The sequence below is a fragment of the Ursus arctos genome, unplaced genomic scaffold (genome assembly GCF_023065955.2).
Source record: "Ursus arctos isolate Adak ecotype North America unplaced genomic scaffold, UrsArc2.0 scaffold_29, whole genome shotgun sequence".
Classification (NCBI taxonomy): domain Eukaryota; kingdom Metazoa; phylum Chordata; class Mammalia; order Carnivora; family Ursidae; genus Ursus; species Ursus arctos.
The window spans coordinates 33701519-33714471 of NW_026622974.1; the positions used below are offsets into that span (position 1 = coordinate 33701519).

General features: G+C 40.1%; 1 long non-coding RNA gene across 2 annotated transcripts in view; it reads right to left on the reverse strand.

Annotated features, from left to right (window-relative positions):
* Window positions 1-12953, reverse strand: part of LOC123001477 (uncharacterized) — a 427451-nt gene that overhangs the window by 91075 nt on the left and 323423 nt on the right. For both annotated transcript variants that reach the window (XR_008956189.1, XR_008956190.1), the window contains 2 exons: window positions 12253-12338; window positions 1008-1149 (listed from right to left, as the gene is read on the reverse strand). This is a non-coding gene — a long non-coding RNA (uncharacterized LOC123001477). The remainder of the gene's footprint in view (window positions 1-1007; window positions 1150-12252; window positions 12339-12953) is intronic.

Consider the following 12953-nt stretch of genomic DNA (forward strand, 5'->3'; position numbering starts at 1 on the left):
CTAGCCAACATACAGTACATCATTAGTTTCAGATGTAGAGCTCAATAATTCATCAGTTGTGTACAACACCCAGTGCTCATCACATCAAGTGCCCTCCTTAATGCCCATCATCAAATTACCCCATCCTCCAACTCCCCTCCCCTCCAGCAACCCTCAGTTTGTTTCCTATAGTTAAGAGCCTCTCATGGTTTTTCTCCCTCTCTGATTAATTCCCATTCAGTTTTCCCTCTCTTCCCCTGTGGAATATAAGAAACAGTACAGAAGCATCCATTTTCTTGCTTTGTTTTCTAATTCGTTGTTCCAGAGACACTCACACATTGGCATAATTTTACAAATGGCAGTTGAGAAAGTCTGCAATATTAAATAATTCATATTACTCTAAAATGTTATGTATGTATTTCTACATGTCTATATATGTTTATGTGTATATATAATCCTGACAACATAGGTGAAATGTAATACTGATTATTACAGCTCTTTTACTGGAAAGAAGCCATCCTTCCTCTAGCTCTGAGTGAATCCAACAAGCCTCAGAGCAAAAAAGTGTGCAACTGTACACAGTAAGCCTGTCCAGGGACCTGGTCACGCCCCTGGGGCACAGAAGCCGCATGAGCTCAGGTTCCATCGGCTCCATCCCAGAACACTCTGCCTTGGTCAAATGCCCTGAGAGGCTGTCGAGAGTGCCAGCACCCTCCGCTCAGTCATCCTGCCTTGGTTCAGAGCTACTTCTCCACGAGGACCTGCTGCACCATGAGTAGGAAGGTGCTGCTAACGTGTGGGTTCTGTTGATACGAAGCACGTGCGGCCAGAAAGCAGCTCAGTGACCTCTGCTCTGCTACAAGCACAGGCTGGATCTGTTCGCTTCACGATCTGAGGGGAAATGGTTCATTTGCACCGTCTCCACTAGAGAAGCTAAGCCTGAACTTGCCCAAGTCGACAGTAATCTAGGAAACCAGAGTTCTGAACATTAGAACAGTGCTACCTGGGAAATGGCAGAGTTCACCTACCAGCATGTTCCGTGGACTCGGTGCAATCGCCTGGGTTCTCCCCATGCTTGGTTGCTGGATTCTCCTCCTGCTCACCTTCAGGGCCTATAATAAACTCTGGTCTGGAAGAAAGGAGGCTGTCCTCAAGGCTGTCTGTGGGCTCCTGAAACAAACAGGACAAGCGGCCAGGTGAGCAGCCCGTTGGGGATATAAAGAACGGTTTTGCTTGGTTCCACAAAGATCCATTGTGTGCCTGCTGTGTCCCAGCCCTGTGCTGAGCCCCGAAGGACAAAGGCACAGGCCTCAGAAGAAATGTGAGCTCACTTCCGTAATTATGTCTAGATGAAGATATCATCTTCATGATTATGTATGGCTGAAGATATCACTTGAAGAATTTACAGAAGTCAAAATATAGGAAGTTATACAATGAAATCAAAATACGTCATAATAGTTCTGCTTACCAACAATTTATCATATATGCCCCTGTTTTTGTGTTTGAACACAATACCTAAAATTTTTTGTTCATTTCAAATGTAAGTATGGCTTTAAGTTGGCTTTTGACAAATCTAGTTGTTCCTGCTGAACAAAGCAGTTTCTCCAAACTTAAGGTCATTAAACAAAATTATCTGAAAATTTCAATGGCTTAGTAATGGTTGCCTAATTAGGCATTACTATCAGTAGAACACAAATTATATAAAAACCTTGATTTTTACCAACACAATTAGTGATTTGTTAAAATGAAGGCAATAAAAATAAATTTTATGGAACAAATGTATAATAAATTATGATTATGTTTGCCTTTTCAAAGTTACTCATCTGAATATCAGTGCATCTTCAACAAAACATGCAGATGTGTGCAATAAAAATTAAATTCAGTCGTATTTTTATTAGTTTTAATAAGGTAAAAATCATTGCTTAATACATTTAAAATTTTTTATTATGAAGATACTCTGTCAAGAAGAGAAGATAGAACATAATTCATAAAATAGTTTGTTGGCTGTTTCTGAATTTTAAGAATTTAGATATAAGGTATGTGAGCTTCCATTTGTCTTGCACGGGTCTTGCAGAAGAGAGAGATTGGTCCATGTACTCCAAGAACCTCATTTCTTTCCTAAGAATCTTGACGGATATGGGTGCGTATGAGGCCTTGAGAGTCATATGGAAGCAAAACAAGAGGCAGTCTATTATCTATCTCTGTGTTTCCTTGGAAAGAAAGACAAGTCACAAGGCGCCACTAGGACCTGAGCTTTACAATAAGCAAGTTACGTCACCACAGATAAGCAAATAAAAAAATAAACATTTATTGTAGAGAAGGGAACTAATATTTACTGACTGCACCAAGCCCAATTCTACTCCTTATTATTATGTGATAGGAACAATTCTAGGTGCAATATACATGTGATCCAATTAACATTAAGGAAACACTGTGAAGGGGCGCCTGGGTGGCACAGCGGTTAAGCGTCTGCCTTCGGCTCAGGGTGTGATCCCGGCGTTATGGGATCGAGCCCCACATCAGGATCCTACGCTATGAGCCTGCTTCTTCCTCTCCCACTCCCCCTGCTTGTGTTCCCTCTCTCGATGGCTGTCTCTATCTCTGTCGAATAAATAAATAAAATCTTAAAAAAAAAAAAAAAAGGAAACACTGTGAAGCAGGAGTAATTAGTCCAATTTAAATAAAAAGAGAAAACACAGTCTTTAAAGATGGCAAGTAATCTTCCAGGAGCACTGCCTGGTTGTCTCACATAAGCCTCATTATTTCTTAGTTCTTTGTCTTTCTTTTCCTTCTGTTCCATAGGTCTTGGAGATTCATCCCCCTCTCTTCTCCTCTCTGTAGATGTCTCTATACCAAAAATCCTTGTCCTCCGAGTTTGACTGTATCGAAATGGCAAGATGCAATGTTTCTGACTCCCTTCATTCTTTTTGTTCCCCCGAGAGACCACTTTCTCTTCAGATTTTAAGGGCTTAAACATAAGTCATGATGGAGAGGTAAAAAAGTAATAAATAATAAAAAGGATAAATGGGGGAAGTCTACAAAAATTACGATTTTTGCTGTCTTATTGCCAAAGTGCCTGGTGTGTAGTTTTTGATTTTCTATAAGGTGCAAAATGCTAAGCTTCTTTTTTTTTTTCCTTTCTTCTTGATGAACTTCAACATTCTTGCCCTTCTTGACACTGTTCCCTTAACTTTCAATCATTGTCTTTAGGAAAAAGCCACTAAGCAACCTTCCTTCTCTTGTTGGTGGATCTTCTACCTAGTATGAAAACGCCACCAGAGAAAACGGCACACACATCAATACTGGCAATATAATCAGTGTTTCTGTTGTCTCAGGCGGGCTGTCTGCGTCCTGGTGAAATTTTAAGCCAGGTGATTTCAAGTTCACCAAGCCTCCATCTTGTCTGAGAATGAGTCTTCTGGGCATTTCCTCACAGTCACATAATGAATGGGTGGCAGCCCTGAGGTGAAAGTTGAATCTGTCAAATCCCAAGGCCATTCTCTTTCCTCTACTGCCCAGCCTCCTTTGTGTTGCTCCTCCTCAGCCCCTCCGTCAGCTTGAGTGTCTGTGGCCCAGGTGACTGACTCTACTGCCCACAGAGTTGTCTGTGTTTACGTTGGTTCTCGGGTCTAGGGTAGGATACACTGGAGCACACAGGAGGTCTCACAGAGGTCCTCCCATCATTCAGCGTATATTGAATGATAGTCACCTACAAATGCTCTTAGGTTCACGTGGAGGAAACCACCTCCTAAGCATACAGAAAGCATGAGGGACAGATGGATAGGCAGCAATGAGGGAAATAACATGTCTTTTTGAGTATCTTATATTTCTAGCATATATCCGAATGCTGTCCATGGTGAAAATGAGGCTAGGGAGCTTTACCTGTTGCTGACACCGCAGGGACGGTTATGGCTGAATGTGTGAGCAGGAGCCAACCCACTAAGTGACGATCCTGTCTTCCTGCCTTCTGCTTGGGCTCAGCCATGGAATGTGTAAACATTCAAGTAGCATTTCCTGAGAGTCTGTTTTAATTTTTGAAGTTTCTCTGAAGTTATGATTGGAGCATTAGCTTGAAAATCCAATGTTTCAAATTGATTTTAAAAACGTGAAGGAAAAAAATGTTTTTTTTTTTAGAGATAAGGGCATAAGGTATTTGTGTGGGTAGTCTTTTTCAGTAATAAAGTAAAACTATAATATAGTAAAAATAAGAAATCACAGACCCAGAGAGACCTGGGTTCAAATTCTGACTCTGTTTTTATTATATGACATTGTGTAACTTATACTCTAAAGATTCTGTTTCTTCAGCTATAAAATAAAAATCATAATATAACTTCTAAGAATTTTGTAAAAATAACATGTCAAAGTGCTTAGTACAGTGTGTCTAGTAAACTGCATCCAGTAAATATTAGTCAAATCTGAATCTGACTCTATTCTGGAGATGAATCGAAATATAAATAACCCACAATGAGTTAGGCACTAGGGTTCTAAAGATGAAGAGACATTATTTAATTACTTGAAGTTCATTACAATTTACAATGGGAGGCCTGTAAACCAAGAATTACAAAACAATTTAACCTATGTTCAGGTGATATTAAGAACAACTTCGGGGTGCCTGGGTGGCACAGAGGTTAAGCGTCTGCCTTCGGCTCAGGGCGTGATCCCGGCATTATGGGATCAAGCCCCACATCAGGCTCCTCCGCTATGAGCCTGCTTCTTCCTCTCCCGCTCCCCCTGCTTGTGTTCCCTCTCTCGCTGGCTGTCTCTATCTCTGTCGAATAAATAAATAAAATCTTTAAAAAAAAAAAAAAGAACAACTTCACTGCAAGTATATAGCAGTCAGAGCACCAGCTCCCTTCCTCTTGAAGTCTTTGATAGAAATATGCATCACACAGTGAGTTGAAGAAATGTGTTTTACTCAATGTAGGACACTAGGGAGTTTGAACTTCATGGAGCATGACGTTTATCTGGAAAGACAAGTCTAGACTGCTGCTTTTCAATGCGCAGAGACCATCCCTAATCTCATACTTAAAACTTGGATTTTCCCCCCATGTGTTTAGGAAAACACAACCCTGTATACACTAACTAATGTGAAGCAAGAGCGGGTTTCCCACATGCTTGAAGCAGTTCTGTCCGAGACCCCAAACCTGCAGGTCAGGAAGGCGGGAGTTTTGAGTGGATGGGCAGACAGGTCAGCCTTGAGGATCTGAGCAATACTTAACATTCTTAAGGTAACAAAGCTATCAATTTGCAGATCCAGGTTTATCTAGTTCCTACATACTTTATGGTCAAAGGTCTGTTAACATGAAGTTTTCAAGGATGAATCAACATCATTAAAGATCCAAACTGTGGTAGATTGACGAAGAAGGAGGGGGGGAGAAGGCAAGTTAGTAACTGCGCGTGCAGTGCAAACATGGAAGGCCCCTTTGACGTCTTCCTCTACTTCACCGCACCACAACAAATCAGTTACTCTTTCCTATTAAGTTTATCTGAGTAATGCTAAGCCATATTTCAGAGAGCAGATAAGTGCTTTTGGCCATATAGCAGAGGAATGATCCCTTCTCAGATCCAGAAGAGACAGAGGCAGCAGCTGACCTTCCCAGGGATCTAAGCCTTTGCCCACGCTGTGCTGACTCCTCTCTCAGCCACCTTAAGCTAAGTTATGCTTGATAATAAACAACCTCAATGTTCCACTGCCTTACAAAAACAGTTTCTTTCCCCACTCGTGTCTTTTTTGGGTCAACTTCAGCTCTGGTCCCTATCTTTTTCACTCTGGGATCCAGGGTGTACATTCCATCTGTACATTCTGGTCTTGAGGCAGAGGGAAAATAGAGCTGAGTCTTCAAACTTCTGCTCTGAAATAGCACAATTTCTATTAAGCTTCAAGGGCCAAAGCTGGTCACATGACCAAGACTGCCATCAAAGGGCAGGAACTATGATCCTCCTGCAGGAACAAGCCCAACAGAGCGAGGCCCAAACTGCAGTGGCAATAAATATTTTCCAATATTCATACACCGGAAATACTGAAATCAAGCCCTGCTTGGATATTTCTGGATATTCTAAAGTGGGTCTGTTTTCCCAAGGGACTGAAAGAAATCATTTAAGAGAAGAGAGATTTCCACGGAGAAACTTGGTTCGGTAACAGATTACCTGGAACAAAGCAGCATAATTGTTCAAACACAGACGCTCCTGATTCAGACAGCTAGTTGCAAATCGTATCTCTATTACTTCCATATTAGGTGACCGTTGGCAAGTTCTTCAAATTATACACTTACCATCTGTAAAATGGGAATTTTTTTTTTTTTAAGGAAGGAACCTCTTCACATCAAAGTTTAAAGACATGTAGGGCTAGGGTCCATAAACAGTCTCTCAGCGGTATCAGAAGAAGGAGCACGTGACAAAGTAGTGTCCCAAGCTCTGGTGGCAGAGGGTGGTGGGGTGGCATTCTGGCACTGTGAAGCTGCCCCCTCCTGACTCACTGCAACGTCTCCTCCCCCGCCAACGCTTTCTAGATGTTAGCAGAGCTGCCCACCGTGGCAGGGCAGCACGCGGTGACTCTGGTCGTCACAGTAGCGGAGGCTGTGCCTGAGGAGCAATTTGGTAACAATGGCATAGCTGACACAGCAGGTGGGACTTGCTGTTGAGCCTATAAAATACACCGTGGCTACTGCGGCAATAGTGGCGAGCAGGCGCACGTGGGGAGAGAGATCACTAACGGAAACTTCGGTGAGAAAATCTTTTATGTTCCTGAAAATCTGAAATCCTGGATGTTACTGAAACACTGTACTCTACCAAAGTGTTTCTCTGAAACACAGTTTAAACTCATTTATCTTCTGTTTGAGAAAAATGGTACCTGCCATCTTTATAAGAAGGGCACAATTGAGCTGATAATTAGTTGGACGTAAATGAAGCCCTGATGTTAGAAACAACTCGATCTCCACAATCAGTAAACCAGCCATCAATCATCTCCCATGAAGGCATTCAAGAACAGATTGTTTTAAAACTGCGTTCTTCACTCATAAACTGCCAGCTTCTCAGGTGTTGGGCCTAGCTCTCCCGAGCAGGTCCCTTGGGGTCAGGCCACTTTGAAAACAAGAAAGACAGGTTCTGAGAGCCTTGCCTTCAGAGCCCTGATCTGTCCATCTGGCTTATGAGCCCTTGTAGGAACCTCAGTTCTGAGTTTGGAGGTCACACCCCTTGATGATATTCCCTCTGAAACCCATCCTGACATTAAAATCATCCTGGTTTAATTCTCCTCCCTTCCAGCCTATTCTTGGCCATTCTGTGATAGACATCTACTCTGGTCTCCTTCCCACTACTAATTGGCCGGTGGTTTCTTGGGCCCAGTAATAGAAATCCTGCTTGGAAAGCCCTCAGCTCCCCTCTTCTGAATTTTGTCTGCTAAAGCATCTAGCTCATTCTGGCATTAACCTTTTTGAGTGGTGACAGTCCCTGGAATGTGCCTGCAGGGACTGTAGAAGATCCTGTTGATTATCCATTAGAATTTCTAATATTATCCTACACCACTTTTAGGATTCTAATATTCTAATAATCTAATTATTCTGAGGTATACACACACACATACACACATACATGTATAAATATATACATACATGTAAAATATATACATTTTATTATTTACAGATATTATGTATTACATATATTTATACTATAATGTTGCATTATATTTATATTACATATAATAAATATTAATATATGTGGTAACAATTCTAAAGAGATGGATTCTCAGCAGAAATACAAGGATATTTCGGGTGAGTACAGTGAACATGAAAGGCAGTTTTACTGTTAACACCTCTCAGGTGCCGATCTGTGACACTACTCAGTCCACATGGACACACACAGTGTGTGGAGCTTAGTGATTACAGTGATTCTATTTACTGGAGTGGTCTGAGCTAATTGTGTATTTAAAGTGTGTGTCATTGAAAGGCCTCAGGCTCTGGTAACTGCATAAACACACTAAGAGGCAATTATGTGTAAGATAGTCATTAGTATTTTATGAGCTAGTAAACAGACCACATTAGGCTTCATTTCATGACCAGCTTTCAATTTCAATGTGGTGATTATAACACACACACACACACACACACACACGTGCACACACGCGCATCTATCCTTTACAATATGGAATGTATTACTATATTTCTGTCCACTTAAAATTATTTTTTGTGTTTTATTTTTTTAAGATTTTTATTTATTTATTCGAGAGATAGTGAGATAGAGCACAAGCAGGGGTGACGCAGAAGGAAAAGCAGACTTCCCACTGAGCAGGGAGCCTGACGCGGGGCTCGATCTCAGGACCCCAGGATCATGACCTGAGCCAAAGGCAGACACTTAACCAACTGAGCCACCCAGGCATTCCTAAAATGGTTCAAATTTAATGGTGAAGCTTGCTTTGATTAAAATATGTAAATTATTTTTTAAAACTTCAGCTGATATTATTAATTCCTTTTGCAATGCCACTAAAGCTTAATTTATTTGGTCACCATCCTAAGACATTAAATCCCTAAACCTAAGTGACCATTTTTGCTCCATTAATTAAGTTCTTTATTAATAGGAAACTGCTCTGGGCTTAAGTTAGTGAAATAAGTCACTTAGAGAAAACATCCCCAAAAGTAAAAGACTAATGAAAGGCCAACATAATCATATCTGGGGTTCATTATAAGTGTAATGCTTGTAGTTAATGATCTGAACTTTCATTTGGAATTAAACATTGGATTGCTGACATGTCTTATTCATCTAAGCCTTGAAAATGACCTTCCTCTTGAAAAAGCACAGACAAATTACTATTTCCATGTTTGTCTTTGCTCATTTTGCCACAGTAAAGTAAAAGTTAACAGTACTCCTTATTGGGGGACTCTAAAATCTAGCAACTTAAACTGTATTCAATGCAACAGTGCTTTTGGCATCCAGTGAAATCAAATGGGGCTACGATTGTCAATGTGCAAAACATCCTATTTGATAATCTCAGGAAAATACATTTAGACCATTCTATTTATAGACATTTTATAGATGTACCAGTTCTGATAAAGCAAATGAGAAATGAAAAGGTACCCATACATAAAACTTAAAAATATGCTATAAAGACAATTAAAATGTAGTCACTTATTTAGAATATATGTTACAAGTGCCTACTACCTGTGTTGTGGTAGATTAATAAAAGCAATCACAAGCTAGTTGGAGAGATAGGAAATAACCAAGAAATGATTCTGAGCTACTCTCAAAAAATCATACTTGTTTATGATTAAAAGTGTTTTCCTTTGGCCATGATCAATAGGATATTGAGTCTATCATATATGTTAATGACACAATGGTTTTCTTTTTAATCAGAAATACTCCTGGGGCGCCTGGGTGGCACAGCGGTTAAGCGTATGCCTTCAGCTCAGGGCGTGATCCCGGCGTTCTGGGATCGAGCCCCACATCAGGCTCCTCCGCTAGGAGCCTGCTTCTTCCTCTCCCACTCCCCCTGCTTGTGTTCCCTCTCTCGCTGGCTGTCTCTATCTCTGTCAAATAAATAAATAAAATCTTTAAAAAAAAAAAAGAAATACTCCTAAGATATCAATGTATAACTACTAACAGAAGGAAGACGTGAATAAGACTCAGACATGATAAAGGAAGGAAGAAATGGACACTCTGCAGCATATTTTCTTGTGCTTGTTCTTGCTTCCTACATACAAATATTTTCAAGTTACATCTCTGTATGTGTATGCGTTTACCAGAACTGTTCTTGTTTATAAATATCTAGAAATTGTTTATTGCTAAATATCATGGAAAAATGAACTTTCAATAATTTACCCTGTGAAATTTGCTTCTGCATTTTTTAAATGTCGATGAGATTGCTTTTTAAATCACTCCATATGCCCCTATAAAGTCACATGTTTGAAATTTTAGTACTTAGAAAATGTTTCTTCAAAACTATGAAGCTCCGTTTTGCTGGCAATCTCTTTCACTGTTTCTCTTTCTGCCTTAAATTCAAGGAAGTTGAGTCAATGTGAAACTGAGTCACAGAAACTCTCACCTAGGCTTAGCATATTTTCTTCTTGTCCCCATTCTACTTGGTCCCCTCCATTTCTTTTTTACTGATCTGAAGTATGCTTGCCATTGACTATGTCCCGTCAAAATCTTTTTTCGAAGTAAAATAATACACATAAAGTAAAGAAGAACAGATTTTTAAATGGATAATAAACTAGAGCTCAGCAAGAGTATACAGTGGTCACATTCAAGTTTAATTTAATGGTAGAAAGAAGGGGAGAGGAGAAGAAAGAAAAAGTGAATGAACCACGAGAGACTAGACTCTGGGAAACAAACTGAGTGCTTCAGAGGGGAGGGGGGTGGGGGATTGGGATAGGCTGGTGATGGGTATTAAGGAGGGCACATATCGCATGGAGCCACTGGGTGTTACACGCAATGAATCATGGAACACTACATCAAAAACTAATGATGTACTGTATGGTGACTAACATAACATAATAAAATATTATTATTAAAAAAAAAAAGAAAAAGTGAAATAGCCAAGCTATTTTCCAAGAGACTGAGAAAACCATGAAAACTATAATTTATAGTGGTTGATGAAATGCCCTTTTAGGTCTTACTTTGGAAGGGGATAGGGGGGGTCTGCTAATATACAGACCAGCCAAATTCTTTGAAATGTCACTTACCATGAGGACTTTTTTTTTAAACATCATATAATACATGGGATATGAAAATGTTTGATTTTATATCATGCCTTCTCATGTATTATTTAAAAATCAAAATCATATTGGAAGATGATGAAATCTCCAAGTTATCTTGTTAGAAATTCAGAGAGTAAAGCATTTCACAAAGCAAATTCTAACAGCAGAAATTATCATCAAAAAGAACCAAGTGTCAAATAAATTTCTCTTTCTCGAAGACAGAGCAATAAGGCTTATATGCGCCAAGCCAAATCATTCCCCTGCTCTAAGCCTCCATGACTCTCCATCACAGATACTAAAAAAAACAAAAAACAAACAAACAAACAAAAAACTAAATTCCTTTGCTCGATATTTAACAAGGTCTGTAATCTGACCTAGTTTGCATTCTAGTCTTTTCTGCTTTCCCACCACCCCTTTCAACCCTTTCCATGGACTCTTATGCTCTAGAAACACCACAGGACACTCATTTCTCTGACCACACTGCAGGCAGCTTTATCTGGATGCTTTCTCTAACGCCTTTTGTTCTTCAGGGAATGCTCTTCCATACTCCCTCCACCTCTGGTTAACTGTGGCCACTCTTTAGATCATAGGGCACCTGAATGCCCTGGGAATCTTCACAAGGGGCTCAGCCTTCCTCCCATTGCAGGAGAGAAAGATAAAGTTAGAGATGCCAAGGTAGTTGCTTTTCTTTTTCTTTGTAATAAAAATGGACACTCCTGATAGTCTCTGCCTTTTTAATCTGTGGATACCGATGCAAAAAAAGAGGAACCAGAAGGAATTTTCTCTGGTGGCAGAGGTAGTTGCAGCAAGAAAAAGTTCCCAAGGTTGCAATGACGGTAGCGTACTGGGCATGAGCAGGAGCTCATTCTCAAAGCATGATTGCGGGTCTTCCATTGGGCTGTATTGCCTTGTGGCATGGTTCTCTAGCCTTCCTGGAGATCACGGAGAGCCTCAGTATCCTTCTTGCAAGTTCCTCGTTTGCTCAAATTCATGGGGTCAGTTTCTGAAACTAGAGATCCTGGTTTATAGAAGTCCATCGAAATCCTTTCCAAAATTATTTAGGGCCCAGGTCAAATTTCACCATCTCTGTGAAATCTTTGTTTTATACTTCTAAGTGGAAAGAATGTCTCTATTCTATAAAAATCCTGTATATTTCTTATAACACTCATTACCTTCTGCCCAGATATATTTCTTTAGAGGCTTTATCTTTAGAACTATAGTGTAGACCCCTTGAAGGCAGAGACTATGCCACATTCGTTGTATAACCCTGACTCACAAAAGCTGACATAGTAACTTTCAGACGGCAAAGCTTGTGACTGATTGAAGTGATTGAAAGAATAACTCAATACAAGATAAAAGTCTTTATGAAAGAGTTTTGACTGGACTTACTAAGAGAAGGTTATCTACTTAAGTCATACGTATCACACACAGTAAACACCAAATAATACCATTTTATTAAGATGTTTCATATAGATGCACACATATGTATATGTATATATCTTAACAAGAGTTGACTTCCATACTTGACCTACACAGAAACTGGCACCAAGAGAATCTGCCCTCATCCCATGTGAAGAAAACATACCTCAGGTTCTCCAGTTGAGAACAAGGGAGGAATGACTGTTCTCTTGAGAAACTGCAGACGTGTGGGTCAGCATACTTCTGGTGACCCTAGAGAGATGAGAGAGTGAAGAAAATGTGATCGTGGTGTTTGTTACAATGCCAAGGGGCATTAGGGCGTAGGGGGTAAGAGCATGAATTTTGGCGCCAGGTTATCATGATTTGAATTCCAGTCCTACCACTTTAGAGATATGTAGTCTTGGGTAAGTTATTTAACAACTGTATGCCTCAGTTTCCTCCCCTGGAAAATAGGCACAATAATGGCATCTACTTCATAGGAATTTTATAACAATGAATATTTTAGTGTATGTAAAATACACGGAGTCATCATAAGTAGTACCTAAGAGAGTAAGTATTTGGTAACTCTTAGCCAGCATTACTATGTCTAATGCTTTACCTAATCTGGTTTCTGTTCCTTCATCTTTGCTACTTGTGACCCCAACCCCTGCCTCCCAGTGCATCCCTCCATCCTGTACTTCTGTTCTTGGGAGAGCTGCCATACCCTCGGGAGTTTATAGTCTCACCATATAGCACTGGTTCCATTGATGTTGGTGAGCTAACCTGGGAACTTAATGGCTATTACTTTCATGAAAAATGAACTCATGCTCCAAAGTATTGCTATAAAACTACTTTTTAAATGTAACTATTTCATTAGGATTAAGTGAT